Source organism: Octopus bimaculoides, chromosome 12 (genome assembly GCF_001194135.2).
Source record: "Octopus bimaculoides isolate UCB-OBI-ISO-001 chromosome 12, ASM119413v2, whole genome shotgun sequence".
Taxonomy (NCBI): domain Eukaryota; kingdom Metazoa; phylum Mollusca; class Cephalopoda; order Octopoda; family Octopodidae; genus Octopus; species Octopus bimaculoides.
Window position 1 is genome coordinate 53932285 of NC_068992.1, and position 7104 is coordinate 53939388.

General features: G+C 32.4%; 1 long non-coding RNA gene across 1 annotated transcript in view; it reads left to right on the forward strand.

Annotated features, from left to right (window-relative positions):
* The window catches only part of LOC128249205 (uncharacterized), a 579204-nt gene that overhangs the window by 480315 nt on the left and 91785 nt on the right, over positions 1 to 7104 (forward strand). Inside the window, exon 2 of the long non-coding RNA XR_008265322.1 lies at positions 414 to 434. This is a non-coding gene — a long non-coding RNA (uncharacterized LOC128249205). The remainder of the gene's footprint in view (positions 1 to 413; positions 435 to 7104) is intronic.

Sequence of the window (7104 nt, forward strand, 5' to 3'; positions counted from 1 at the left end):
TGTGTGTGTGTGTGTGTGTGTGTGTGTGTGTGTGTGTGTGTGTGTGTGTATACACTGCATATATTATACCGCCATTTCGTGTCCTCGCAAAATATAAGCTAGATTAGCTGCTGTTACGTTACTTTGTTCTTTATTATATACTGTACAGCATTTATATTTATTTTATAAACCACTCATTTACTACTGTTACGTTTGTCTTCATATATGATCTGTTCCATTGTTTTACCATTGAGTTTTGATAATACTGCTGAAAAGCATTATATTTTGCACGCTTCTTATTATTATTACCTCTATTTTATAACCTTGTACTATCTCAAAATAGCATTATTCCCTATAACCTGTCATTTTTTTAATATATACCCATATGCATACAAATATATATATATATATCTATATTTTTACTTGCGTTTTAGTTCTTTCTTTGGAGGATACAGGTATTTATCATTCTTTATATTTTATGTCCCTATTCGTCTGTCGCTGTTCGGTATTTATTAACTGATATATGTTTTAATATCTATATTTGCTTGACATAGTTTCATATTTTCATGTAGTGTTCTTTATTTTTATTTTCACAATTCTTTATATGCATGGGCGAAAGATCTGTGCAATAATAATAATAACAATAATAATAATAATGAATGACAACAATATAATAATATAACAACAGCAACAAAAATATTAATAAAATGACTATTATCATCATCATCATTATTATTATTGTTGTTGTTGTTGTTGTTTTTATTATTATTATTATTATTATTATTATTATTATTATTATTATTATTATTATTATTATTATTATTATTATTATCGTTATTATTGTTTCAATAAATTGGGTAGAGTCATAGCTTGAGATAACACCAAATGTGAAACAAAGGAAGTTGTGGCATATATCAGAACTCTTATATACGAAAAGCAAGATGAAAAAATATCAAAATATCAAATATAAAAATACTTGATAATTTGCATGTTGTAATTCATATACATTATATATAAGTGTGCCTGTGTGTTTGTGTGTATGTGTATACATCTATTAATCGTACGAATTATAATTTGGGGCGGAAAAACTAAAGCGTGTTTCATATTTTCTTCTATATAGTTTACCTAAGCTTGACTATTGCTACCAAAGTTATCATTGCTTAAATGTAACCCCACAGTTTTTAGATATTTGTATATTACATTGACAACACAGTTAAATTTTGTTTGTGCTCTGATCGTGGTCTATATTCTAATACTTGTTTTATTCGATATCATTTCGACTGTCTTTTCGATAGCATTGACTGGGCGTATGTGATATATTTATGATATGTATATTTTTCCAGATTTTTTGTACTCACAGCCACAATTGATGGCAGTTATTTAGGTGCATATACTGCCTAGATCTCTCGTGCTTCTGATTATATTCATATATGACTACTTTCACGACATTCTTAGTAATAGGAACAACAGTAGTAGTAGTAGTAGTAGTCATTATTATTGGAATTAGTATTATTACTTTTATTATTATTACTATATTATTATTATTATTATTATTATTATTATTATTATTATTATTATTATTATTATTATTATTATCATTATCATTATCATTATTATTATTATTACAATATATCCTATTAAATCCTCCTGTGCAATCACAAACGCATAAAATACCACAACTACCTCCAAGCATATTCTATAGAATTACCACCAAGTAACATAAGACAACACGTGATTTCCACACTATTTGAAAAATAAATATTCTTTTCTGGCACATCAAAGCAAACTTCATGCTGCATAATAACATAATTCTGTATCCCTAAATGAAATATTGCACATACACCGCAGGAACAGAGAATTGTACTACTGTCATAGAAGACGCTCTCACAAAATTGATGAAAACGTTATGATAACATTTATATCAATAATAAGAAATATCTAACCTGAAAACAGGACTGCAAATGTCATGCTAAGGCGATACCACAAAATACCTTTGTAGATAATATGTGGTAAAATTAATCAATGCTAAAATACATAACGAAAACTGAAATCATGGCTATAAAGCGAATGTTTTGAAAGCTGCACCGAAGTATTTTTATTTGTAGCAAAAAATCCATCCCAATGGAAACTACTAAACATATATGAAGCAGCATACAAATATTACTGAAGATTATGGAAACAGTAAATTGTATTGTCTTTGACAGATAACAAGCAAAAGCACGCTTAAAGATAGCATATGCATGAAACTCGAGACGCCTACGGGAGAAGTACATTAAAAATAATACGCTATAGTTTTATTAAATAATCTCTTTTGATAACAAAGTAGTATGTTTGAACATACGTAAGTACGCATGTACATCCTTTAATTCCTTTCAAACGATGATCAAATTGACAATTAATGACGTCATGAAGAAATACTTACTGCAAATACATTATATTAACTTAAGCTTCACACAATCGTAGAGAATGAGAAAGTAAGTAAGCTCTAGGATATGCGAATTTATTGAGGCATTGAAGCTAAAGAAAATCTACTGGATGCTTTTGCCAATTAACCACAGGACAGAATATGTCTCCCAACTTTTGTATGAGTTTCGTTGAAATATAGTGTATCTCTAAAACAAATTGATAATTTAATTCAAAATTGAACAAATAAAAACTGAGATACCAAATTATGAAATACTTGAAATATTGTAAGCATAATCAATACGTGTAATAACAGATATTTTGAAATGATTAACACCAATGTTACAGACACAGACATAGCCTAAATTCTAGATGTTGCACTTATACGTAACATGCAGATTCTAGAACTGCTAGACATTATATACAGCTTAACTAGTGTATTTTTAATATATGATAATTAAACACAACGAAACACGAAACAAGGCAAAACACCCCACCTATCCAAACATAAAATGCAGCTTTGAGTTATGCAGTAAAATCATATGTAAACGCAATATGATGGTTTTCCTGTTAAATGTGTGCAATCGATTATATCGGCCCAGTACTTGCGCTTGTTTTCGACCCAGTAGGTATGAAAATCAAAGCTGACACTGACGAGGTTTGACCCAACAAATTAATGTCACTTATAGAATAAAACTTTATTTCTGTCGTACTGATTCCTCATATTCACTGTCTGAGGGGAGGAATAAGAGAGGTGTCGGTCTATGTGACTGGATTTGAAATCAGAATGTAAATACATTTGCTTATATATATATGGTAGTATCTTGTAGTCCGAGAAAGACCGTTCTGCAATTTCTTGCTGAACAACTTGCACAAATGATTCGCTTATAGTGATCAAATCTATGTACTGTACATTGGCGAACTTCTTCCATCAAATGATTCGCTTATAGTGATCAAATCTATGTACTGTACATTGGCGAATTTCTTCCATCAAATCGATATTGGCTGTATAGGTGAACAGTGTACCACACGTCGGTTCTTGAAGTGATCGCAGAGCAACGTGAAAGGAAGTGTTTTGTTTAAGAAGACGACGCATCACCTGGTCTAGGAATTGAAACCACGATCTGGCGAGTAACACTCTAATCACTAGGCAATGCGCTCTCGACTCATTACTTATATACTGTACTCTCTTGCATGACTTCCTACAATTTCTCCTACCTTACACGCAAAGATGGAATCTGAAATCGTGTCTTTATTTAATATTTCAGTGTCAGCTTACGTAAATATCTGAATATTTTCTGATCTCTTGCGCAAATTAAAAAAGCAAAAAAAAAAGCAGTAGTGTATTCAAGAATGTGATCTAATGAAATTTCTCAAGAATATCCGAATACACATGAAAAATACATTTGAACACGGATTTCTATTAAATTAAGCATATATGAAGCAAATATTAAATTGCATTTATTATACACACCGAAATATATAGCTGAACTGAAGCATTTAACGCACGGACATGTAGACATGCGATATCATGTAATGTTCCGTTCCACACGACGATGAAGTTGATGATGATGGTGTTGGTGTTAGTGTTGGTGATAGCAATAATGATATTAAATTAGGCATACGTTATATTAATTCATTTTTAATAAGACAATCTAAATATATATCTAATATTTAATATGCTCATGCATAGAATGTACACAGATTTTATTATAGTGTAGTCATGAGGAAAGGTATGATGCATGACTTTTGCAGGCTCATAGAAACTGGAAAGGTTAATATTCTGTTTCAACATCTGTAAGACGGCAACCGCTGAAAATAATGTGAACGTGAAGTGATTACGAGGTGGTTAACATTCTCGAAAGAAATAATTCTGTAGGTGGATAGTCGGTGACTGGAGGGATAGGAGTAACATTATTAGCGCACTGAATAAAAACGATGGGTTAATCGTGTGGTACCAGGCTGCATTTGTAAGCAATTGTCTGCTTTTGAGAAGCATAAACGTTTGAAATAATAGTATAATGGATCGAGAGAGGACTCTGCAATACTTGGAAAAGATGTTCACGCTAATATATTTTTGCTCAAAGTTAGCCATGATCGAGTAAATCTATGACCAGGGAGTTTTTACCCGTGGCCATCCTCTTTTAACTCTTATGTGGTTGGAACCCAGGAACGTAATATCCACCGTCTTTTTCTAAGTCGAGTGATCATATGAAAGTGTCTCAGAGGGCATACAGAGGGCTCGGTAATAAAGATTGTAGTATATTGGTTACTGTACATCTGCAAAACAATTAATTGTTGACATTTTTGGTGTAATAAAAGGCATTAAAATACGTTAAAGAACATCAATTTAAAACAGGAAAAAATGTGGTAACACAATGTATCAAATTTAGCTTATGACAACAATCCGGCTATCATCATTTGGGACATGCCTATCCCGACTGTGAACGCATCAAAGCAAAGCTTTCTCGGGTCAAATTTTCGATCAATGTAATATTCTCTTCTGCCAATCACATCGAAGCTCTCTCTTTTCCCTTAAAGCGGCTTATATCGCGATGATCATTGACTCAAAACATGGCTCAAAACACAACTAATTCAAATTCTCCAATAGTTCTCACATACAGAACAACCGCCAAAGGGACATTATAAAATATATTCCTAGTGACACAACAAATTTTAAACAAACATCATACAAAGGATAAAATTCACATAGCATAGATTCTACAACAGAAACAAACAAAACAGATGAACAACATTACTATAATCCTGCTTATGTAGTACAACCAAAATCCTTCACTAAGAAAGACCAAAGTTGTATAAAAATATAATGATAGAAATGGTGGTGACGGAAAAGTTGCTATAGATTTGTTGAAAATAACCGGGAATACTATATATCTATATTACTTTCTAACATATAATAATCCTTCTATATAGGCACAAGGCCTGACGTTTATGGGAAGGGGCTATAGAATGAGACTTATTTTATTGAACCTGAAAGGATGAAAGGCAAAAACAAATTCGGCGGAATTTGAACTCATAAACATATGACGGACAAAAAACAAAGCCTTAAAGCTTTTGCCCGGCGTGCTAACGATTCTGCCAGTTCGCCGCTATATTTCTAATATAAATGATGCCACTTATTCTCGAAGAAGGTACAATCGTATATTATCGACCTCGCTACATGACATTCATATTAGCGACCTTGCAAACATAAAAGGCAATGTTATTCTCGTTAGGATTCGAAGTCAAAGTGAAAAGTGACAAAGCACCACAATTCGTCCGTTAATCTATCGAATTTGTCAGCCACCCAATAGCAACAGAAAGAAAAGCTGGTAACAGTCGAATTAGCTAAATTAGAAATCAATAAATTTTCCGATATTTTATTAAACATAAATCAATTTTATGTATTTTATGAAACATGAATTTAATGACATAAATGTGGTGTTTTCCATAGAAGGACACAGAAATCCTATCTATAATAATTTTCTATAAATTTGGCACAGAAATCAACAATGTTTATATAGGTGGTGCAAGTCTTACATATATATATATATATACTATTAGATGTACGGAAATTATTTAAACAGCTTACTTTTAAAAAAATTAAAGACCCGGCTATGAGTATAATCATTTTGATTCAATATTTATTCTTCCTTAATAGTCGTCATGGATTATAAAGACCAAAAACATTACTATGTATTTTAGCAATGCAAAGCCTTCTTCGTCAACTTTTTAATGAATTTAGAACAATAGAACAATCTTTTCAGTTTTACAGTCGGCATTAAAGGACGAAGGGAATAATGCTGGAACTGCTAAAATCGTCATCGCCGGATACTAAATTCTTTAATATTTAACTAACATTCATTCAATAGTTTATTGCGCCTGCGCTAAATATGTGCGAACTTGTCTGTGCTAGGATATGCGTACATCTATACACACATACATACATATATATATATGTAGGACATTTATAAGTAATCACTACAACTGTTTTCACGCTACATAGCTCTCCAGGCTTGCACGAATTTGGTTTTGTAACCGTTTTACAAATAAATGTCGAGCTGTACTATTTGTTGACACCAACATATTCAATTATCCATTCGCACACTACAGAAGCCCCAACGCAAACCTGGCCATGTGTATGATACTGCTACTTCACAACACCTGTGAAATCTGAAGGTGGATGTGCTTCATACAGGACTTTATTACGCTCTTAACAGAACACACACACACACACACACACACACACACACACACACACACACACACAAACACGTACACACACATACACGCACACACATACACACATATACACACTCACACGCAAATATAAATGTTCAAAAAACTTTTACGTAGAAAAAAGCTCGAAATGTTTTACATTTTTTTATAACCGTATTAGCTTTGAAACTCATCTTTCAAAAGATTTATTTCACATTCTCGAAGCTTCTACGCTTTCCCGATGTAAACATATGTACGCACCTGCGGTGCGATGTCTGCATCGCAATGTAAGGGCTGTGAGATATATTAAAAATATATGTTACGCAAATTAAGAGCTATCATAGACAGAACTCAATACGCTGCATAGAGAGAATAGACAGGTCGTGAACAGCCGAGCCCAGCGTGAAACTCTGAGTAGACTGCCAAAGTTTGCAGTAATAAATACATCAACACAGATATATTCACATATACATACACACACACACACACATATATATACACACA